The sequence below is a fragment of the Podarcis raffonei genome, chromosome 4 (assembly GCF_027172205.1).
Source record: "Podarcis raffonei isolate rPodRaf1 chromosome 4, rPodRaf1.pri, whole genome shotgun sequence".
NCBI classification, from domain to species: domain Eukaryota; kingdom Metazoa; phylum Chordata; class Lepidosauria; order Squamata; family Lacertidae; genus Podarcis; species Podarcis raffonei.
In genome coordinates, this window is record NC_070605.1 from 101,160,485 (window position 1) to 101,186,117 (window position 25,633).

Here is a 25,633-nt window from a genome sequence, read left to right on the forward strand (position 1 = left end):
CCTCACACACTTTGCCTGAACAGAAATATAAACAGAGATATATAGCCTGCATACTGGGGACTTGGAAAAGATGGGTGCCATCGGCATACATCTATGTGTGATATGGAGGGCCCAGGAGGGGGTAGTAAGGGTAAAGGGTGGACAGATTCTGTCCACATCCACATCATATATTTAAAGCACTACGGTACCATTTTAAAATAGCCATGGTTTCCCCCATAGAACTATGGGAGCTGTAGTTTGGTACAATGGAAGAGAATGAAAAAAGAGAGATTTGCAAAATTATCTATAGTTTCTGTGAACATTTGTGTGTCGCTGTGTGGCAATTAAAGATCAGCAGTCTGCAGGTTACTTCTAAGCCTTCCTCGTTCAGAGTTTGCTCTCTGTGTGAAATCTTTTCTTCCCGCAAGGAGATGTTCCTTTTTAAGGCCTTGCAAATACATAAAGACCAAATTCAAATTCAGTGATTACAGTAATTCACCTGGTGGAGTGACACTTGAATAGGTTTCAGTTTTTAGCATTTGCCCCTCACCTGTAGATTGCTAGTCATTCTACTGTTAAAACACCCCGATGCTATTTAGTGACCTATGATATTTCTATTGTGTTTATTAATCATAGGTGATAAGTGGAAAGACTCATTATCACAAATTACGTTTCTCCCCCAATTGCCTTTGGCAATGAATGCATTTTACATAATTGCCTGATAACTGAGGTTCAGCTTTTAATTAATAGAATCCTGTGTAGGATGCAGGGCTGTAATTGGGGAAGGGCAAGCGGATGTAACCACCTCACCTCACTTGGAACAGTGGTTTTTCCCACTGTAAAAATGAGGCGGGGGTATATATGCATTACAGAGACTAACAAAACAGAGGCATGTTTTTAATTGCAAAACATTGTAGCTTCAAAAACAAGGGTTTCCATTTTGAGAATTGGGCCTTAGAATAGGAGAGAGAGAGGGAGAGAGAGAGAGAGAGAGAGTAATCAGTGCAATATTGTGCCCCATCTCCGTGCCAGTAATCCATATTCCATCCCAGAGCCCCACCTAGGACCACCTGATTAAAGGAAGGATCCCAAACTCTTAAAATACGATTGTGAGCACTGCAAGGAGTTGACAGGAAGAATGAGTAAACTTAAAAGGCCGATTATTTTTAATGACCGCTTCACTTTAACCTGCCAAACTTACAATGGGTGACTAATGCTTGTCCTCACTTCCGCTAGTCCCATGCCTAGGAAGCATGGGTTCGAGTGATTTTCTGTTTGTGCTTCCACTTTGCCTGGGAAAACCTGTTCTTTAGCACTGAATCGAAGCAAACATCAACCCATGGAAAACCCAGTTGACAATTGCTCTGATTCAATGGTGAAGATTGGGTTTTTCCAGAGGGAAAGGGGTGGGACGTGTGTAAGGTGGAATCTAGACACATATAAAAAACACGGTGAAAAAACACTAAAAAAAAAAGTTTTGAAAAATAGATTGAATTTGTCATAGCTCACCATCGCCATCTAGTGTCACATTTGTATAATGCACTTTACAACACACTTTAAATGTTTTATTTGCATCTGTATAGCTGAGACCTAAGTCTGGATGAGCCCTAAATGGTATGTTTCTTCCTAGCCTCCACAGCTTTTATGGTTATCACACATGGTTGTCCTTTTAACAATCCCTCCTTTACCTGTCACCATGCAGATAAGATAAGATTGCCAGGTGCTTTAAGGGCATAAGGGCCAAACAGAAATGTGTATAAGGGTGGGTGTTTTTTTTGTGGAGGGGTCTCACAAAACAATTGAAAGTCTGAAAACCTCCACCTTCTATCACTGGATCTCTTTCTAGTTCCACAGTTCTTCCCCTCTATGGTTCTATATCAAGAGCACCAGCATGTATAGTACTCCTGAATCCTGCTTGAATTATCTCTCATGGTTGCCGGCACAAATTGGGGTGGGCTCCATAAACTCCCAGCACTCCCAGTGTCCTGTTGTTCAGTTCTAGTAAACTATGAAGTTGTCAAATTCATTGTTTGTTGCCCTGTCTTATTTTACCCTGTTATTATGAAAAATGTGCATCTTTTTAAGCAGGGACAGGAAACCTGTGACCCTCCCAGATGTTACCGAATTGCAACTCCCAGCATCCCTGATCACTGGCCATACTGGTCAAGGCTCATGGTAGTTGAAGTCCAAGAACACATGGAGGCCTGGAGGCTCACCATCCCTGCTTTAAAGTGTTGATTTGAAATTCCAGCCTCTTGAGTAATATTTTATTCATTTTTTATTGAACTTCTTTGATTTGCATTCAACATACAAATTAAAATAATAGAGGAGGATGCTCATGGTTTGTGAAATATACCATGTTTAGGATGATCTGAAGAGCCTTCTCAATGATTCAGATGCTAAGTGAAAAGCAATAACAAGATTTGTTTTACAAAACAGCCCTTGAGCATACACCACACTTCAATTTGATAAACACTAAAGTATTGCATTCTGTAGTGACACCATTCATGCAGGTTTATAATGAGGGTTAAATATCACATTTCTCAGGCTGTCTTTATATATTCATCACCATGTCTGCCATTATATGCTTCAGAGTAATAGCTTTCAAAGCAGAAAATACTATTTTATTTTTCAAACATATCACTTTCAATTGCCTTTTAACATATGGTTACCAGACATCCCTTTTCCCGGGGACAGTCCCTGGATTTACAAATCTGTCCCCGGACAAAATCTGTCCCCGGAATGTCCCCGGATTTCATTTAATGTCTCCAGATTTGTATTTTAAGTGTTGTAGATTTATTAGTAGGGAATGAACGTTGCGTGATTGGTTCAACGGCACAAGACACATCATATGGGGATTTCCGGCAAGGCAAAATGGTGGGCGCCACTGCAGTGAGCAGCTCCTGAAGCCAGCCAGAGCCAACTGCGCTACCAGGCTGGCTCCGGGCTGCTGAGGCTGCCGCTGCCACCACCACTGGCGAGGGGGAACCAGGGACATCACATCCACTAGGGGAATTGCTGACACCCCCCTTGACCCAAATCGAGCTGGGTGCAAGAGCGCCCAGCCGATTGCCCAGCGGCGCTCCGGGGCCAGGAAAACCCCAGAGCTGATGCAGGGAGACATTGGAGAGGAGGAGGAGAAGGAAGAGAGAGAAAGAGGAAGGACAAAAAAAGAGGGGAGCCCCAACCTTGCCATGCCGCTGCCACCGCCACCGCTGAGGAGGAGAGGTAGGAGAGCACTGGGAGGGCATGGACGTGTGGCTGAGCCCAAGCCCGACCCGAGCCTACTCCATGGAAGCTAGTGCTCCGAGAGAGCAGGCCAGGGCCCAGAGGAAGGCCACACGACAGAGGAGACCACAGAAGAGAAGATATTACTTCTTAATATGCTTTAAAAAAAAGTGTCCCTGGGTTCTTTGAAAAATATCTGGTAACTTTATTTTAACCTGTCCTGTGCTGGGAAAAATGGTTTCCAGCCCCTGCCTTCATTAAGAATGTGGAGAGGCAGAAGTGAGCTTCTGGTTTGGATCTGCACTGGTGCCCCCTGGTTTCACAATGTTCTCTCTGTGTTTCTCTGCAAAAGAAAATAATAATCTAGAAAAACATTAGGAAGAGTGCCGGATGGATTGCAATGCTGTGTTTGCACCATGCTGACCTTGCAGTTGCCTTCCTCCTCCCCAAATGAGCACCATCACAACCTTCCTGAGAAGTTAGCATCTCCACCATAACATGCCACCAGCTACTAGTGTCACTGGGTTATAAGTTATGCAGGTAAGCTCACCTTGCTCCCAGGTGTTTTGAAATCAACAACTGTTACAGACTTCAGTTGCCAAAATCTGCTTTACACAAGGAACTAACGGTAAACCCATAGTAGAGTGAAGTGAAACCTATGCAAGGCGAGTTGGGGACAGGGGCTACGGTGTTAAAATGTTTTCAAATTTTTAAAAGCAAGGACCTGAGGATGAGAGTCTGTTAACCTTTGCTTTTTTTCAAAATGATCCTTCATTGCTAGTCATTGCTTCTTAGGTAGTTTCTAATATGTTACTTTCATCACTCTTCTCTCGCTTTATTCTGCCTCCATTTTTTATAAAAAGCCTTTTAGCAGAGACAAAAAGTTAATAGCCACTTATAAAGTCCATCAGCTGCTGAAGTGTCTTCTTAATAATAGCTTTAAAATTGTTAGTATTTCTCGCCTCATTTGGGGGGGGGTTGCCTTTTCCATTTTTTTTTCTGGGGCATTGCTCCTAAAAAAATAAAAATAAAAATAATGCAGTTGTAGGGAAAGGCTTTACTTCAAAACATCAAAATCAGTATATTTATTTTAAAAGTGAAGCCTCAGCTTTCCTTCCTTCAACTGGTGGCAATAGTAATTGAAACAGCAGTTCATTTTCCCTTGTAGAACTGATGGGTGTGAATTGGGCCAATCAGCTCATCTTACATAAATCTTTGCTGTTTCTTCTTCTTTTCTGTGTAATCTGAAACACAATTATACTTAGTTCAAATGCAACTAAATGTAACTTTAAAGTTGTGAAATGCCAAGGTAGGAAGGAATCACCTTTAACATTCAATTAATTACTTTTCTTTCCAAGAGCTACAAACTATTTATTTAGTTTTCTTCCCACTCAATCTCAAGGGTTGAGCATGGATTACGTTCTGAGTTTCAAGCTTTATTTAATTGAATCAGTGCATTAATTGAAGCTCAGCTGATCCTCACTGGTGCCGAGGAACTCATCTCACTCATTAGGTTACATCTGATTGAAATTGCAATGTAATGCAAAGATTTCACTGTTTTATTTCATTACAGCTTGTTATAACTAGGTTGAAGCCTGCCACCTAAGGAAGTTTTTCTTTTCTTGACTTCTAGTCACTGGTTACGTCAGTCACTAGATATTGAAGAATTTTCGGCGGGGTGGCAAGAATCTAAATACCTTTTAAATCAATCAATCAATTTTTTATCCTTCCCTTCCTGCCAAAGAAGCTTCAGTCAATGAACAACAAAGCAACAAAACAACAAAACAATACTTTTAAAAAACTAATTAAAACATTAAAAACCTGTCTCACCTTTAATAAATAGAAGGCAGTCAAGGGTTTTCCGCTCCACCACCATTTAAGAAGTCTTGCTGCCCTTTCAAGTAGTGGCTTGGCTGCCCAAAATGGCCTATTGGCACCACAGACATTCAGTCAAGCAGTTAAGCTCACCACAGGAAGCAACTGTGGTGTTTACTTGGCAAACAGAAACACAGATGCTATAATCCACACTATTTACAGTTGCTACAAGGCTTTACTCTCTGAGCCCAGAGAGGGTTCTAGTTTACAAAGTCCTTCCTTAGTCCACACAGCAAGTGCAAAGCTCAGTGGCTAAGTTCTGCAGCTGCCTTGGCTCTCTGAGTCCAGAAGTCTTGCAAGTTGTCCAGCATCCCTCAGACAAGCTCTTCACAAAGTATTCCATGCTTTCACAGGATCATTCCATCAGTCTCCCATCTCCAACAGATTCTCCTGTGCTCCCCGACTATGAATGCTGTAACTGGAGTTCTTTTCTACCCAGTGGTACATGCAGGTTTGCCCAGCAACACAGATAAGACAACCGCAAAATGCTTGCAGCCACACGGGGGGGGGGGGGCGACGACATTTCTGCCAACTCATTGTGAATTAATTATTTTTCTCAATTTTCATTTTCTTTTTTCCGCAAGAAAAACAGAGTATATATATATATATATATGTATAACATAAACTATTTGTATATACAATATTATGTCATTTGTAGTCCTAGAGCTCATTCTCCCTGAATATCTCACCTAAAACAGCTCACCTTTGTTTTGGAACAATGGGGAATTAAGCAAGCTCTTTCTCCATACTTCCTGCTCTCCTCTCTCTCTCTCTCTCTCTATATATATTCTGTTTTACAATTTAAAATACTCATTTTACATCCTTAATATATCAGTGACTTCCCTTCTTCTCTTTCCATGGTTCATTTTACATATCAGAAATCCCTGCATATTTTACAAAAACTATACCATTCAGTATTCCATTATTGCATCCATCAAAACTTATTTATACTGTTGAATTTATCTTAATGCTGCCAGCGATTTCAGCTGTACACAATTATTTCCCATATATTCAATAAACATTTTCCTTTTTAAAATAATTTATATTAAGTTTTTGAAAAAAATTGTACATATAAAACAAAACCATTTCAAACATTACAATACAGAGTTCTTTCAAACCCTTAGACTGCCTTCCCTCCCTCCATGGGTTCCATCTTTAAGATTAAATTTACTGCATCTTTTACCCTTATCTATCTATTATATAACCATAATTACCATTTTAAATTTCACATTACAAGTGTCTTTACATCCCTGCCAAAGTTTTTAACTGTTTACAATGGTCTTTTAAATAAATTACAAATTTACTCCATTCTTTAGAAATGTCAGTTTTGCCATTTCCGCATACTCCATCAGTTTCACCTGCCATTCTTCTTTTGCTGGTACTTCTCCTTCTTCCTTCTTCCCATCTCTGGGCTAGTAGCATTCTCGCTGCCGTCATTGCATACATAAAAAGTTTTTTATCTTCTCTTGGGAACTCTTCACCTATTATACCTAGTAAAAAGGCTTCTGGTTTTTTGACAAATGTATTTTTAAATATTTTCTTTAACTCGTTATATATCATTTCTCAGAAAGCCTTTACCAAAATACATGTCCACCACATCTGATAGAAAGTGTCCTCTTTCTCTTTACATTTCCAACACATTTTAGAATTTGTTTTGTACATTTTAGCAATTTTTCCAATCTTCTTTAAACATATGTTCTTGTTCTCTTATTCTATATGTTAAGCCTGCAAGTTGTTCATATTCTATCAACTTAAGTTGCCATTCTTCTTTGGTTGGGACCTCGCTCGTTTTCCATCTTTGGGCTAACAAAACACGGACCGCAGTAGTAGCATACATAAATAACCTTTTTTGACACCTGGGAATTTCAGTCTGAATTATCCCCAACAGAAAGGACTCTATTTTGGGAGGGAAAGTACATTTAAACATTTCTTTTCAATTCATTATGGATCATTTCCCAATACTATTTTACCCTTTTACAAGTCCACCACATATGAATGAATGTTCCCTCCATCTCTTTGCATCTACAACACTTACCTGATTCAGTCTTATACATCTTAGCAAGCCTACTCGGAGTTAAATGTCACATGTGAATCATTTTCAAGTAGTTCTCCAGCCAGTGTGGTGTAGTGGTTAAGAGCGGTGGACTCGTAATCTGGTGAACCGGGTTTGTGTCTCCACTCCTCCACATGCAGCTGCTGGGTGACCTTGGGCCAGTCACACTTCTCTGAAGTCTCTCAGCCCCACTCACCTCACAGAGTGTTTGTTGTGGGGGAGGAAGGGAAAGGAGAATGTTAGCCGCTTTGAGACTCCTGAAGGGGAGTGAAAGCGGGATATCAAATCCAAACTCTCTAACTCTAAAAAATAACATGCTGTAAACTTCAAGTCACTTTTTCAGAGTTTTCCCAGTGGTTAAAATCTATTTGTGTTCTATATCTACTGCCCGTCTTTTGTTTCCCAGTCTAATAACAGATTATACATTTTAGACAAAAGTTTCTCTTTGTTTTATAGAAGTTCTTTTTTGAATTGTGAGCTTTGGTCCAAAAAACCATTTTTCCCCTATCTAATTTAAACATTTCATGTAACTGATATTGTAACCAGTCCATAACATGGCTCCTTACATTTTCCATTGATTTCAGTTTGCGTCCCACAGCAATTCCCTGTAAGCTGCCCACTATTTGTCCATATTAACTCTCTTAATAGTAATAGCCTCGATAGGAGATAGCCACAAAGGTGTTTTCCTTTCCAGCTTTTCTTAATATGGGCTGGTAACTGTTTCTGCACTGAGTGTTCCATGACATTGGCAAAGCTATGTCTTGAATCAGTGGCAAAGCTTTTTAGTATTGATTGACCTTGACCTCAGTTTTTATGGGTACTGGCTGACATACCAATCTGCAGATCAGATCAAAACTACACCCATATGAAAACTTAATATTTCTCCAAAATAAACCCCTTCATCACCTGCTATGAGCATCCATCATGACAGTGTGTAGACTTGGTCCAGCTGTTAGCTATATTGGACTTTGCCAAGACTTGGAGCTTACACTGTTTGTGACATCATGAATGATATCAGGATGTTATGTTTGCATTCAACTAAGCTGTTTCCATGCCAACAGCAGTTGCCAATAAACTGCTGCAAGGAGGTAACCATCAGCCTGACAGCTAGTTCAAGGTTTAATTTTGTTTTCATAACCTAAGCTTGAAAAGTGGTTACATATATATAACTTTAAAGCTGGCTTCTAGTACTCAAAAACAAAACACAATGATTTAGTGAAACAAGGTGATCGAAAGAAAGGCGTGGTCTTACTTGCTGTAAGTAGGCTCAAATGTGATCCAGTTTCACAAACAGAATCTATCGTAGTAATAGTGTTTATATTCAAGATAGTTCCTTGACTATACAGTACATCCTGTTCTGAAGAGTTATTATTATTTTTTACTCATACCGGTTCTTTGTTTTAAGTGAATGTCCCTGTAATATGAAAGCCCATGGATCATAATAATATTTTTGACGTGGTTTGTTCTTGCATCTCACTGCATTGTTTAATGCACTTGCTTTGATGGGAAAATTCAGCTTAACACTTTGCCAATATTCTAACTCAACTGAAACCAAGCTTATTCTAGGACCAAAATACCTAGGATTAAAGTGGAGGGATCAGGTGCTTACAGAATGACACGTTCTCCAAAAAGCACAGTAATTATAAATTAAGGTCCCCCGGCTTAACAGAAGCAGAAAATAGATTATGCAGACACATATTGTGCTTGCTTATAACTTAGGTCCAGTACATCCCCATGTTTTATTGGTCTTTCAGTCCCAGTTCTTTCACTGAAGATTAGGATACCGTGAGGGCAGTAGCTAATGAGCTGCATAATGGTCCCCTGCTTTCTCTTTATGTTGGATAACATAGAATAGTGATGATGAGTGGTATAGGGTGGGGAGTAGTTGATGAATTGAAGATGTATGGAGCCAAGAGAGGGTTGTCACACTCAGGTCCTGCTCACAGGCTTCCCATAGGCATCTGGTTGATCCCTGTGAGAACAGTTTGCTGGACTAGATAGGCCTTTAGACTGATCCAGCATAGCTCTTCTTATGTTCTCTGAGAGTCACAAATGTTGGAGAAAATAATAATTTCATAAAACTGTATTTTCATTATTCCATTTTCTCTTGAGTCTGTGACCTAGATAAAATAAAAGGGCCTGTACCTGCCTTTTACAGTACAGAATGAGCTGCTTTTAGGTACTGTATATTGTTGTTGTTGTTGTTTAGTCGTGTCCGACTCTTCATGACCCCATGGACCAGAGCACGCCAGGCACTTCTGTCTTCCACTGCCTCCCGCAGTTTGGTCAAACTCATGTTGGTAGCTTCGAGAACACTGTCCAACCATCTCATCCTCTGTCGTCCCCTTCTCCTTGTGCCCTCCATCTTTCCCAACATCAGGGTCTTTTCCAGGGAGTCTTCTCTTCTCATGAGGTGGCCAAAGTATTGGAGCCTCAGCTTCACGATCTGTCCTTCCAATGAGCACTCAGGGCTGATTTCCTTAAGAATGTATACGTTTGATCTTCTTGCAGTCCATGGGACTCTCAAGAGTCTCCTCCAGCACCATAATTCAAAAGCATCAATTCTTTGGCGATCAGCCTTCTTTATGGTCCAGCTCTCACTTCTATACATCACTACTGGGAAAACCATGGCTTTAACTATATGGACCTTTGTTGGCAAGGTGATGTCTCTGCTTTTTAAGATGCTGTCCAGGTTTGCCATTGCCTTTCTCCCAAGGAGCAGGCGTCTTTTAATTTCGTGACTGCTTTCACCATCTGCAGTGATCATGGAGCCCAAGAAAGTAGAATCCTTCATGGATCACTGCCTTGCCGTGGCAAAGGGGCTTGAATAACTCAGAGAAGCTATGAGCTATGCTGTGCAGGGCCACCCAAGATGGACAGGTCATAGTGGAGAGTTTTGACCAAACGTGATCCACCTGGAGCAGGAACCGGCAAGCCACTCCAGTATCCCTGCCAAGAAAACTCCATGGACAAAGACAACAGGTACTGTATATAGTGAATGTCTAATCCAGAACACTGAAAAAAAATAAACTGTTAGACTCTATGATGGCCGTTGTAGGCATGAAAAGAGAATCAGCTAGACATGGCAATTGTGATTATTTTTGAATTGTTTTGTAGACAGATGAAAGAGAATATTGGGGGGACATGTAGTGAACAGGAAAATTAGTCAAAGTCTTAATAAAGAAAGACACTGAAAAATGCTTATATGTAGTCACATGATATTATGATAAGGGCTGATCTGAAGAGTCAAATGATTTTGATTGGTTCAGGATGATGACATTGGGTTGCAAGTATTAAGTTTGCTGTGATCCTTTGATTGGTGAATAGAAATGACATGTGTATTCTGGAAAGTATTTTTAAAAATTGCTTTGTATGGGGTTCTTTGCAGCCTCCTCCTTATTTTTGAGGCTGTCCCTGTGCACATTTGCATTTCAATAAAGACCTATATTTTCACCTGGAGCTTGCATCCTTTTCTTCTGGGTTTCTGTGAGTGTACGCTCCAGTCTGGAAACCCCCTTTTAAATTTCTCCAACACAAGTCAGGGGGCATACAGTAATAGAACTAGTCCATACTTTGAGAAAACATACTTAGACTATACATATTCACAGATAATAGAAATTAATCATTCAGGAAAGATTTTAAAGTCTTGGTTTAAGAGTCATATACGTTGCTATTACTCAGTAAATGTGGCATCTTTTCTAGGGTTGGAAAAGACTACTGTACAATCTTTGCCTCAAAAGCAAAACAATATCCAAAGTTTCAGTGGTGTAGAGGATCAAAGGAATTGGACCACGTTGCGGTTTATTTCTGCCTAGAACTTGACTTCTGCAACTTGATCTTACAGAAGGCTGGTTACTGAATATCAGCAGATGCTATGTGGCAGATCTGAGCATATTGGTGCATTTTGTGCATCCCACACTGTACCTGCACTGTGCAACATCTAGACAACAGTTCTCAATATAGCATTAAAAGCACTGACAAAAGCTGTAGCTATGTTTGCTTCAATAATGCTTGTATAGGTGGCCCAGTTCTTCAGGGGTTGAGTTGTATAAGCTTCATCTGCTGCTTTGTGTATATAATTAGGCTATATTGATGCCTATTTGTCCAGCCCTCAGTGGCTTTAAATCTCTGTAGTCTTCTATACCATCTATCCTTTTAAAGTGTTTTTCTCCTTTCTTCAAACTGCCTACTGTCCCATTGTCAAGCTTATCTTTTATTTCCCAGCTACATTCGTAATCATTGAAGTATCATCAGCGGTGTATTTCCTTCCAAATCTACATTTAAACTTTGTTTAAACTGAGCATGCTGTGCCTTAAATTCCAGTTCTAAATGCCCTATCCAGGTATTAAAGCTGCATTGAGGTGTTTTGTACTTAGATAATTGATAGCTTAAGTTCCTGGCTGCCTTCATACATGCTGTTTCTATGGGTTCATTTCAAGGTAAGGCCTCGTCAGCGCGAGTAATTCTAGGTTTGTTAGCTGAAAGCAAAACTGAATGTAATTCATCTTTTATTGTTGTGCGGTGTATTTTTATCTTCCTCCTCCAAAACGATTCACACAGTTCCAGGTATTTCAATTCAACTGAGAACTGTATGTAGTTGTTTAGGAGGGTGCCATGGGGTCTCTCTGTTTTCTTAAGTCTCCTGGGTCACCTTAGCAAAATGGAACACAAGGCAAACAGTTTGAATAGCAGTAGCAATTTCCCTAATTAAAGAAATAGCTAGAGTTGTCATATCCACGTGCCGTAGCTGTATGAAATGAGCTGGAAAGCATTAATTCTTTTACAAATTGGCTGACTAAAGTCAGGCTGTTTTGTTGCATTAGACGATACATCACCATATTCATAGCCTACACATGGCAACCATTTAGATTTAGCTTTTATGGAAGCTAAGCATTACTCACTGCCTTTGCTAAATAATTGATGCCCAAGATGTCGATCTGCCTAGCAATTTAATTCAGCAAGGTTTCCAACTCTAAAAAAAAAAAAAAGGTGAGTCAGGCCAGTTCAAAGACTTGGTTCAGATTCAAAGTTCTGTGAATGGAGGAGAACAGTTTATAGCACTGTTTTAGAGATTCTTAAGAGCTTGCACAAGAGGACAGACATCACTATAACAGGTAGATTTTGCAGCATTTCTCATTGTTTCAATTGCATAGGTTCTTGTGAGAATGGAATAAAATCCTTGAAGAGTTTAGTTGTACTTGCACTGTGCTGTAATGCAGGGAGTAAAACAGCCCTTCCATTTGTGGAAAAAGACATTTTCTGCACCTTTTGCTTTCATTACATAGTATGTGATTCCTTGGTACCAGGGAACGGATGGCAGCCCACAAGGGGCCGCAACCGCCAACCACCCAATGCAGTCACTTTCCACACCTGAGTTTTATAGCATCACACTTCTTCTGCCCCAATCTGACATAAAAGTTGTCATGCGACTTAACTTACTTGTGTTTTCTTATCAATACTCTGAATTCAACTTTTACCAAATGGTAACCATACACCAAGAGTTTGTGGTAGGTGGTTAAGAGGGGCTGGCCTGTTGGTGAACGCATTTTCTGGGACCCCTGGCCCCCATGTGGATGCTTTTTAGGCTCCAGCAATGACCCTTTATATCTCCCCAGACTTTTACCCTCACATATATATTTTTAACTCTCTGCTGAATACCGCCTCTTACCACTGAAAATGGCATTACTACATTTATTAGTTGTTGGAATTTGCTCTGGAAATTATGAGTTGAATAATATATTTCAAATAAAATAAATACCGGTATTCACCATTGACAACATTGCATAATTTGGCTTGACAACCTAATTAATGACTAATTTGATTTAATGACTTCATAATGTGGAACAAAGGGGGAACATGGCGTGGCTTTTCCATGGCAGCTCAGCTGTTCTATAAAGCACCGTTCTGTCCACTGAAGACTTTCAAAATGATTTGCTCATGCCTAGTATTCCATATATATTGTAGTACATATTCAACAATATTTTTCACAACATTGTAAGATTCTTGTATGTGTCCTACTTGGGGGGGGGTGAGGAGGGAAATACTAACATAAGAGGGGGAAATGAGGCCCTTTTGTGAGGGCAGCAAATAAAGGTCATTGCAACTTCACATAAACAAGGCTTTTAAACCAGCAGCTTCTCACATACTTTGATTATTTTTTAACTGCAAATTTTATTAATATTGTTCAAGAGAAGCCACTGCAATTCTGATTTATGTGACAGAAGACGGGGAGCAATCTTTTTCAGTAGCTTTAGCTTTGACATGCACTTATCTGCATGGTAAGCCTTAATAAATCCTGAGTGCCTAGTTGTTTATATCAAGCATTGTTTCCCGAACTAAAGTAAATAACACAAATGGTCTCCAATAGATTGACTGCCCACAGAGGAATCTAACCTTTAAGATGATGTGTGGGGGGAAAGTGGTCATTTGGCAGGAAAAATTCCCTGCAGATGAAAGATGCCAGTATTAGCAAATGAATCCAAATGTTCAACAGATGGTAAACTGAATAGGGTACAGCTGGAATTTTAGTTCTTGTCTGGGGGAGGTGGGAACATAGAGGCAAAAATGCAAAGGAGGAATAATAACAAAGTTATCTTGAAACAATGGTGAAACAAGGTCACACTAAATCATATTAATAAGGAAGGTAACAGTAGATTATCAGTTCCAGCTGTGCTTGCGACACAAAAAGTAGAAACCGAAAAGCCTGAAAAATCTGAAGAGGAAGATATGGCAGCAGGAGGAGCTGAGGCAGTACTGAAACAAGTTTTGGAACAACTGTCAGCAATAAATCAAAAAATTGATAACCAATCAACAAAAATTGACCAAGCAACATCCTCGATTCAGAAATTGACAGATCAGGTTTCCCAACATACTCAAGCAATTGAAAAATTGCAAGGAGCAACAGAAGAGAATCGTAAACTGGCAGGGGAAGCCGTTCAAATTGCAACATCAGCTAAAAAAGAAGTCGAGGAAGTTAAAGCGGAAGTCAAGCCTCTTCATAAACAGATAGGGGACCAACAAACCTATCTCTCGTTGGTGGAATTGAAAAATCGCGAGACCAACCTTAGACTAAGGGCAGTCCCAGAAATTGAACAAGAAGATTTGAAAGGACTTTTGACAACAGAGTTTACAAAGTTCTGGGACTTAAAAGAAGAAATTGATTTTAAAATTGTATCGGCTTTTCGGTTGGGAAGATTAGTAAGAAAAGATAGATCCAGAGACTGCTTAATAGCTTTGAGATCAAGGGAGGAGAGAGACAAAATACTAGGCCTACACTTCAAAAACTCAATTGTGATACAAGAGAAAAGGGTGGAAATTTATCGAGATATTCCTAAACAGTTATTGGACTTGAGAGCCACCTACTCAGATTTGGCTAAGTTACTGAGACTCAACACAATTCCTTATAGGTGGGAGTTCCCACAAGGGCTATCATTCACTTACAAACAGAAGAAGGTTAAAATAAGATCACCAGAGGACTTACAAAAGTTCCAGCACGACCACGGAGAAGACCTCCAAAAAGAAGCAGCAGCTAATTGGCCTATACCCAACCCAGGTGGAGCAATACCTGCACCTTCGGAACCAGAGGAGAAAGAAGATACACCGCTCTAGGTGTAGCAGAATAGTTCAGGATGTCTCTGCGGCTACTCAGTTGGAATATAAATGGCGGAAATTCCCCGGAGAAAAGAAGGAGGTTATTTCACATATTGAAGAAAGAACAATTGGATATTATTTGCCTACAAGAAACCCATGTGACCAGGCTCCACAGGAAGGTTTTGGTAAATAAAAGATTAGGCCAAGAATTTATTTCGTCTGACAAAGTAAAGAAAAGAGGAGTGGTGATCTATGCTAAGGAGAGCCTGATACCCAAATTTCTATTCAAGGATGAACAAGGAAGAATTTTGGCAATTGAAATTCAAACCCAAGGAGAAAAAATATTGATATTAGGAATTTATGCCCCAAATGACGGGAAATCAGAATTTTTCAAGAAGCTGCATGAGACGTTGCTGGACTATCTGGACTATGCTAACATCATAATGATGGGAGATATGAATGGAGTGGTGTCTACACATATGGATAAGTCTCACAACCAAAACTTAACATCTGATGGCAGACTGCCCAAAACTCTTTTCGAACTGACTGACAATCTGGATTTGATCGACATATGGAGGACAAAGAACCCCCTAGGTAAAGAAGGAACTTTTTTCTCTGAGGCCCACCTGTCTTGGTCAAGGATCGACCAAATCTGGACCTCCAGGGGGCTGGCACCCAAGACTAAAAAGGTGGAAATCTGCCCAAAAACATGCTCCGACCACAACGCCTTGAAAATAGAACTTAGATTAACTCAACCCGGTTCCTTCAGATGGAGAATGAATGACACACTACTAAGAGATCAAGAGATTGTGAAAAAGGCCCAAAAAACATTAAAGGACTATTTTGAGATAAATCTGAATACTACAGTTGAAAAAAGAACGATCTGGGACGCAAGTAAAGCTGTTATGAGAGGGTTTCTGATACAACAGAATTCAATCAAGAAAAAACTCTGGAACGGAAAGAAGGACAAAATATTGGAGAAAATACACCAAGGAGAAAAAAAACTGAGAACCAAACCAAAGTCCAAGGAGGTGCTGAGAGAAATTAAATTCCACCAAGCAGAATACTCAAAATTGATCAATCAGGAGATTGAATGGAAAATAAAACAGATGAAGCAAAGATCTTTTGAATCAGCAAATAAATGTGGAAAGCTGCTAGCTTGGCAGCTGAAAAAAAGACAAAAGCTAAACACGATAACAAATCTAGAGATTGATGGAAGGACTGTACAGAAACCAGAAGAAATTAGGAGGTGCTTCCACAGATACTTCAAAGAACTGTATGCACAGGGGCCCCAGAAAGAATCAGAGATAGATCAATTTTTAAAGATAAATGGACTATCAAAAATAACTCAAGATAAAAGATCAATCTTGAACTCTATAATAACCACACAGGAAATTGAAGGTGCCATTCAGAATATGCAACTAGGCAAATCTCCAGGCCCGGATGGACTTACCTCCAAATATTACAAGGTTCTGAAGGACTATTTGATACAACCTTTGTTGGAGGTATGTAACCAGATTATGGATGGGAAGAGGGCACCAGAAACGTGGAAAGAAGCCTTCATCACATTGATACCTAAGTCAGAATCTGAAAAGACTCAGCTTAAAAACTACCGTCCCATCTCACTCCTAAATGTGGATTACAAAATATTTGCAGACATTTTGGCAAATAGACTTAAAAAAGTCTTAAATGAAGTAATTCATAAAGACCAAGCTGGCTTTCTCCCTGGTAGACATTTATATGAGAACACTAGAAACATCATTGACATTTTAGAACTTTTGCAGACTAACAGGAACACAAGGGCGGTGTTAATCTTTATTGATGCGGAGAAAGCATTTGACAATATATCTTGGATGTTTATGAAGAAGAACTTGGAGGGGATGGGAGTGGGACGGGGGTTTGAGAATGGATTACATGCAATCTATTCAGAACAAAAAGCTAAATTAATAGTGAACAATGTGGTGACGGAGGAATTTAAAATTGAAAAAGGGACACGACAAGGGTGCCCTCTATCCCCTCTGTTATTTATTTCAGTCCTGGAGGTGCTATTGAATATGATCAGAGAGGACCGGTTGGTACAAGGGATAGAGGTCGGAGTGAAACAATATAAACTGAAAGCTTTTGCAGATGACCTAGTTTTGACACTGCAGGAGCCAGAATCCAGTACAAAAAGAGTTCTCGAACTTATATCTGAATTTGGTCGGGTGGCGGGATTTAGGTTGAATAAACAAAAAACTAAGGTTCTGACCAAAAATTTAACAATTACAGAAACAGAGGGGTTTCAGAGAGAAACAGAACTGAATGTGGTTAAAAAAGTGAAATACCTTGGGATCTATTTGTCCTCCAAGAATTTGAATTTATTTAAGGATAATTATGAGAAATGTTGGTTGGAAGTTAAAAAGGATTTAGAAATTTGGTCAAGATTGAAACTTTCCTTGTTGGGAAGAATTGCAGCTATAAAAATGAATGTGTTGCCGAAAATGTTATTTTTGTTTCAAACCTTACAGATCGTGGACAGAGTGGATTGCTTTGGAAAATGGCAGAAGGATATATCTAGATTTATCTGGCAGGGCAAAAAGCCCCGAATAAAGTTTAAAATATTAACAGATTCGAAAGAAAGAGGGGGGTTTGCCCTGCCGGACTTGAGGTTGTATTATGAAGCTGCAGCCTTCTGCTGGCTGAAAGATTGGTTTTTGTTGGAAAACACCGATGTCCTAGATCTGGAAGGTTTTAATAATGCTTTTGGATGGCACGCATACCTATGGTACGACAAGGTTAAAGCACATAAATTGTTTAAAAGCCACATTGTCAGAAAAGCAATTTTTGCAGTCTGGATGAAATATAAAGACTTACTAGAGAGTAAAACTCCGAGGTGGCTATCACCAGTGGAGGCCAAGGCCCGAAAAAGACCCAATATGGAGGCCTATTGGCCGAAATATTGGGAATTGACTGAAAAAATTGGAGACAATTGGAAGTTGCAGAGCCAGGACAAACTAAAAAATAAGGTGCGAGACTGGCTACATTATGCTCAAATTCAAGAGGTTTTCAAAATGGACAAAAAAGTTGGTTTCCAGGTGGAAAAGTCGAAACTAGAGACAGAATTGTTAGAACCAAAGTCAAAGCTGTTATCTAGAATGTATAACTTGCTGCTTATGTGGAATTTACAGGATGAGACAGTTAAATCTGCTATGATTAAATGGGCACAGGATGTTGGACACAACATTATGTTTGAAGACTGGGAAAGGTTATGGAACACCGGAATGAAATTCACGGCCAGTACGGCCTTGAAGGAAAACATTATGAAAATGATATACCGGTGGTACATGACCCCAGTCAAGTTAGCTAAGATACATCACCTGTCTGACAATAAATGTTGGAAGTGTAAGGAAGCAGAGGGGACTTTCTTTCACCTCTGGTGGACATGCCCAAAGGTTAAGGCTTTCTGGGAAATGATTTACAATGAGTTGAAAAAGGTATTTAGGTATACCTTTCCCAAGAAACCAGAGGCCTTCCTGTTGGGCATGGTAGACCAGAAAGTGTTAAAGAAGGACAGAACTTTGTTTATGTATGCTAGTACAGCAGCAAGAATACTCATCGCAAAGAACTGGAAGACACAAGATTTACCCACGCTGGAGGAATGGCAGACGCAGTTGATGGACTACATGGAGATAGCTGAACTGACCGGCAGAATCCGAGATTTGGATGTAGAAACAATTGAGGTGGACTGGAAAAAGTTTAAAGACTACTTGCAAAAGTATTACAAACTGTATGAATTTTAAGACGGTGCATGATTTGAAAATGATACGCTTTAGCAATTATGATTAAGTAAATAGTAAACTAAGTGATAAAAGAGAAAAGGAGATAATATGAAATTGAACATGTTACGTTTATTTTAAAGGTATAAAAATTCTGACATAATACATTGAATATAGATACATAACATGTAAAAGTTACAATAAGGTATGACATAAGGTAACAAATTGCTGACATTGTTAATATAAAGAACGCAGAATCGGAAGGGGTGGGGAAGTCCAATTTGGGATTTTTGTTAAAAAAAAAAAAATGGTTTCTTGTAAACTCCTTGTTTGTAATGTATAAAATTTGGAAAGAAACGTAATAAAAAATATTATAAAAAAAAAAAATAAGGAAGGTAACAGTACTCCACTGGATTAATTTGGTTTTCAAATTATGGTATGACCTTTGGGCATCACGTATGGCATTCTAACACAAGGCAATTCTTTGTTACAAGTTAGATTTCTCTCCAGTAAATTGTCTCAAAATTATGTTTGCATGAATATGTATTTTATATTCCTACATGCATACAAAACCCCAGATAGCAAAACATATACAAGCAGTTACATTGGTTTGCCCTTTGAATCTGGAGCATGTAATATTAAATTTACCCTTGTTTTCAACTTAGGATTTACTAAATGATTTTAAATGCATCAACAAGAAATATCAACATGGAATTTTAAATGGAGCAGGAAAATGTTAATCACTAAAAATATATGCCAACAGCCCACTTTTTCTTACTATTGCTCTCTACTGCTTAATGTCACATCCTTCATTGGTGGGAACCAGTTTTCAGTAAATATAAATTGTAATTAGTAGGCACATTACTTTGTTATTTTAATTGGGATTGAAACATAGTGTCCAAGATGCTCCTTCATTTCCTTTTAACAATGACTCGTTTCTTGTAAATTATATGTTTTTGGGTGGTTTTTTTGGGGGGGGGTTTACAATTCCTTTAGTAGATCAGAGATTTTGTAATTTAATGCTATTTAAATATGATGTCTTTCCTGTATTTTTCCTGCTGAAGGTTTTCACTCTCTTCAAACAGGAGCAACTTGCAGCAAGTACATGTACAGGAAACAAACAAACAATATGTTGTGCCTTTAAAAGCTGTGTAGCTAATGCAAATTAAACAAGGCAAGCCTTTTCTACTATGAAAATACTAGAATACTATATGGAATACTAGAATACTATATGGAAAGCTTCACCAGTTGGCATTATGTCTGTCAGACATCTTATTACCTCTGTGAGGTCCCTGATTTACCTTTGGACCTTATACCTTAGCACAGCAGCTTGTAACGTTCTGATTGCTGAGGGTGGGAATGCTTGTTTGTTTTGCAAAAGGACAAACTTGAACTAGTTCCTTTTTGGACAGGATGAAACTAGTTCTTTTTTAAAATGAACTTTTCCGCCACATAGTCCACTGAAACTTCTTTGATTTACAGCTTTAACTTTAATTACACCTAGCGCCGGCCCTTGAAAGTGAATCCTATCCATTTCAATCCAACCACCTTTCAGTAACTGTTTTCAGAATCTGAAGAAGCCTGAAATTGCATGACCTCAGTGCAGGGCAGCAGATACCATCATTGGAGGCAGTGGCGGAGCTTCATGCTCCGGCACCGGGGGGGCAGAGGGCAGGCGGGGGCGGGGCTGGCGCGCGTCCCATGGATGGAGCATGCTGCCTGCGGGGGCGGGGCACCCAGCGCGGGTGGGGGAGCAGCCATGATGGCACCCTAGGGATCACACTGCCAGGGCCGGTGCGCTCCCCCCCCCACTCCTCTTCCTCTGCCAGTGATTGGAGGGAAGCAGCTTGCAAAGCAAGGCCCCATATTCTGAATGATGGCAGGTGCACTTATGCAATCAAGGAAGGGGAGGAAGGAAGTTCACTGCTCTCTGTGCCAACTCCTCAGATCGGTGTGTGTGTGTGTGTGTGTGTGTGCCATAACCCAGTTCTTCAGCAATCCTGGTTCCAGTCTGCTTTGTTGCTTCATTTCTAAAAACTCAGCGCCCCATTGTTAGGAAAATGCCGGGGAACTGCGTCTTTCCCTCTGAAGCAGCCCTCGGGATGATTCATCACTCTTCTGTCCCGAGTTGCTACTGTGACATATATCTGAAGATATATGCACACACAAACATAGCCGAGTTCAAAGGAGAAGCTGGACGAGGTGTAGAATACTAAGCTAATTTATTATGTACATGATCAAGTGTTACAGAACAAAGAAATCATGGCTCTTCTCTCCTTCTCATCTGAGAGAGAACAGAAAATGCAAAAGCATAACATAACGGAACAGTCTAACTCAACTTATGTTCTCATGACTCCAACAGTGTGGAATGTCAACACAGACATGTGATGAAAACAATCACACATCAGCAGTGGGAAGGAATGAAATCCCAACACCCATATGTACTTGCTTATACTCCTTCTGTAGCTCTGATTGTTCAACACCACTTTCTCTGCCCCGCTGAAAACTCTTAAATACACAGATCAAATAGATCTAGCTACCATACATCTCAAACCCCTACACTCTATCCCTTTCTTCTTGCAGGTCTGTTATAAAGCCAATGATGGAACAACTGGTTTTACGTAGCAAGCACCTTATCTCTATGGTAACCCCATCATGGCCATGACAGCCTTCTTTAAAACAACCCTTGGTAAGAACTGAAAACAGAAAGACATGCTGAAGCTTTAAAAAAAATTCAGCATTTCCCGGTGAGGAAAAAGTTGCATCCTCTTTTTCTTACCTAGAAGCTACAAGTTGGATATGGAGGCATCAGCCCTCCCTCAGTTAGTTGTCTACTAAGCAAATGGTAGCCAGACAAAACTTCTGAAATTGGGGGCCCCGTTTAATTTATGGAAAATACTTCTATGTACCCAAAGTGCTGGTTTCTTAAAAAATATAAAAACACATGAAACTAGTGAAGATTCAGGACACCTCAACTCTAAATACCCTTGTCTGGACTTTTTGGAGGAAGCCTGAAGTTCCTATCAGTGATTCTTATAACTCAGCTATAAATATTTGGCAAGAAGAAAGTGTTGCAAGGCCTAGATGAACTCTGACAGAAGAGGAACATAAGTTACAACCCATCTATTGCTAGATGAAATGCTGTTTGATGGCTTCCTTCCCAGTAGAAAGCCTTATAAATATATAGCCAGAATGAGAAGATACTGCCCTAGAAGTCAGTACTAAACTTGTGTGCAGAGACCATTGAGCTTTACAAGTGAATCTATAGTTCAAACTAATATAATCTTCAGAGTCTGGAACGTATAAAAAGGTATGGTGCTGAAAGGAGAATCATTTAGTGTTACCATCACATTCTGTGCTTCACTTTTTTCCGGGGACTAAAGCACGTATTAGGATCAAAGCACGTATATCAACCATCACTTCATTTTCACCTAACATGTGCTGCAGAACTTCCAGTCACTGCATCGCCTGGACAAGAGGGCCCTGAAAACAATATTGGTGGTTCTTCCCCTGAAAAAATAGTTTGAGACTTTTGGGTTGGCATGAGGGAAGGGGATTCTTGTGCCTTTAATAGTTGCATGACAATCATAAGTTCAACGAGTTAAGCCTTTACTAGCATTTACGGGAAAAAGTTTAACCATGACTGTAACACTCTAATTATGTGCTATGCCATCCCCACCCCCATAGCAGCCATGCTGCTGCTGGTTTTGGTTTTTTGTCATTAATAGTTTTGTGGTTTTGTTATTTTAATGCAAGTTGTTTTAACTGTGACATTTTTGTAAGCCCTCCTAGGGCCATCTGGTCAAGGGGGGCTGTAAGTACAGACAATAAACAAACGTTAATGGTGTCCTGAGTGAAGCAGTAGTTATAATTTCTGTTCTGAATCTGTGCCACTTAACTTCAGTGCATAACCCACAAGTTTTTAAATTATACAAAGGAGAGAGAAAATCTATTTAATCTCTGCAACAACCATTACTCTATAAATATCCTCCTCTTATTTGACTTATTTTCTTAATTAACTTCATGTATATATGTCTTAACGCACAGTTCAAGTGAGCATAATAAATCATTCACTCAAATCCGCAATTGGTACAATGAATGTTAATACAACCATTTATTGCAATGAATAATTGCTCTGTTCCAGAAATCTATGCAGAGGTTATGCCTTCAGCTTCACGTATCTCTGGAAGTTCTCTCCTGTGCACCAGGTCCTCTTGGAAATGGGGGCAGAAAACTAAAGAGCAGACCAGGGAAGAAGTGAATTGTCTTGTGCGTGAGAGAGAGAATTTGTCCCCCAAATGTGCAATATTTACTAACTTCCCAATATACAAGCAGCAGAATTAAAATTAGAATTTCTATTGATGTCCGGCCTGAAGTGAGATTCAGCAGAAGTACGAGGTTCCTTCTCATCTGATGAATGTTATGAAAAGTGCAAAGATAAGGCTGCAAAGTGCAAGGTCTGTGGAATGCCCTCCCTTCCAAGGGGTGCCTGACCTAGTCAGCCTATACATCATTTAATTGTATGCCCCACAATGGGGAAATACCCGAGTCACGTGACAAGACAATAGCAAATGCTATGCTCTTGGTGCAGTCTCACATTTCTGCCTTTATGCATGCTATGTTTGTCAGTCTCCACATGGGGTAAGTAAATGCTAGGAGTTTTTAAAATTAAATTATTTTTCAAATATATACATTGTTTTTCAGCCAAAGTGACATGCAATCATAAAAGACAAAATATAATCTAAAACAATAAGGAATCAACAGCTTGCTATGTAGAAGAGAGCACAATCAGCTACAAGATCAGGCAGCAAAACCCATAATCTGGTATTAAAAGCCTGCTGAAACAAGATGGCAATTCACATTTTTCTTTTTTTTCTTTTTTTTTAAATATTTTTATTCAAGAATTTTTCCATATAAACATAACATACATAAACATACAAAGACAAAAACAAAACAAAAAACATGTACCATTTCATATCCTGATTTCTTATACCTTCCTTCCCCGACTTCCTCATGCCTCCCTTTTCTGTATTCCAAATTCTTATCAATTACTCAGCAAATCTTCCCTTATTTTAATTTAAGTTTAAGCTAATCTTCCTTATTCTCCTTGTCTTAACCATTACTAATAGTAACCGTTTACTTTCCAATCCATCATCATTCTACCTTTCATTAACTTTGTGATATTTCTTTAAATAGTCCTTGAATTTTTTCCATTCTTCTTGCGCTGTTTCTCTTCCCTGGTTTCGGATTCTGCTCGTCATTTCTGCCAGGCCCATGTAGTCCATCACCTTCATCTGCCATTCTTCCAGTGTGGGTAGATCTTGCGTCTTCCAGTACTTCGCAATGAGTATTCTAGCTGCTGTTGTAGCATACATGAAAAAAGTTATGTCTGTCTTTAACACCCCTTGGCCGACAATACCCAAGAGAAAGGCCTCTGGTTTCTTGGTGAAAGTATATTTAAATACCTTTTTGAGTTCATTATAGATCATTTCCCAGAATGCCTTAATCTTCGGGCACGTCCACCAAAGGTGGAAAAATGTACCTTCCTTTTCTTTACATTTCCAACATTTATTGTCAGGCAAATGGTAAATCTTTGCAAGCTTGACCGGGGTTATGTACCACCTATAGATCATTTTCATAATATTTTCTCTTAGGGCATTACATGCCGTAAATTTCATCCCGGTGGTCCACAACTTTTCCCAATCAGCAAACAAAATATTATGACCAATGTCCTGAGCCCATTTAATCATAGCTGATTTAACCGTTTCATCTTGTGTATTCCATTTCAGCAGCAGATTATACATTTTTGACAAATTCTTAGTACTGGATTCTAACAATTCAGTCTCCAATTTGGATTTTTCCACCTGGAAGCCAACTTTACTGTCCAATTTAAACACTTCATTTATTTGGTGATAATGCAACCAATCTCTCACCTTCCCTTTTAGTTTCTCAAAACTCTGCAATCTCAGTTTGTCCCCTTCCTTTTCCAAAATTTCCCAGTATCTTGGCCACTTAGACTCCATATTTAACTTTTTAACTGCCTTAGCTTCCATTGGCGACAACCACCTTGGAGTTTTGTTTTCCAGCAAATCTTTATATCTAACCCAAACATTTAATAATGCTTTTCTGACAATATGGTTTTTAAAACTTTTATGTGCTTTAACCTTGTCATACCACAGATATGCATGCCACCCAAAAATATTGTTAAAACCTTCCAAGTCCAAAATGTCTGTGTTTTCAAGAAGCAGCCATTCTTTCAGCCAGCAGAAAGCTGCCGCTTCATAGTACAGTTTGAAGTCTGGCAGGGCAAACCCCCCTCTTTCCTTTGAATCCGTTAATATCTTAAATTTAATTCTGGGCTTTTTGCCCTGCCAGACAAATTTAGATATGTCTTTTTGCCACCTCTTGAAACAGTCCATTTTGTCCATTATTTGCAATGCTTGAAACAAAAACAGCATTCTTGGCAATACATTCATCTTTATAACTGCAATTCGACCTAACAAGGAAAGCTTTAAATTTGACCAAATCTCCAAGTCTTTTTTCACTTCTGTCCAAGTTTTTTCATAATTATCTTTAAATAAATTCACATTCTTAGCTGTCATGTTTATACCCAAATATTTCACTTTTTTAACCACAGTCAACCCTGTCTCATTCTGAAACCTTTCTTTTTCAACCTGTGTTAGATTTTTCTCCAATACCTTTGTTTTTAACTTATTCAATTTAAATCCTGCCAATTGACCAAACTCTTGGATTATTTCCAAAACTCTTTTCGTACTAGCTTCTGGCTCTTGCAATGTAAGTACTAGGTCATCTGCAAATGCTCTCAGTTTATATTGTTTAGCTCCGACCTGAATCCCTTTAACCAACTGGTCCCTCCTAATCATATTAAGCAAAACCTCCAGGACCGATATAAAAAGTAATGGGGAGATAGGGCACCCCTGTCGTGTCCCTTTTTCAATCTTGAACTCTTCTGTAACCACATTATTTACAATTAATTTTGCTTTCTGTTCAGAATAAATTGCACCTATACCATTCTCAAACCCTTGGCCTACCCCCATCCCCCGGAGGTTCTTCAACATAAAGCTCCAAGAAATGTTGTCAAAGGCTTTCTCGGCGTCCACAAATATCAAAACAGCCTTAGTGTTTATGTTCT

The 25,633-nt window shown here is 39.4% G+C and overlaps 1 long non-coding RNA gene across 1 annotated transcript; it reads right to left on the reverse strand.

Moving 5' to 3' along the window:
- Window positions 1–4,243: 4,243 nt before the first annotated feature.
- On the reverse strand, window positions 4,244–7,191 carry LOC128411995 (uncharacterized). Its single transcript, XR_008329998.1, has 2 exons — window positions 6,441–7,191; window positions 4,244–5,134 (listed from the first exon to the last, which is right to left on the reverse strand). It is a non-coding gene; the product is annotated as an uncharacterized LOC128411995 (long non-coding RNA).
- Window positions 7,192–25,633: the final 18,442 nt, after the last annotated feature.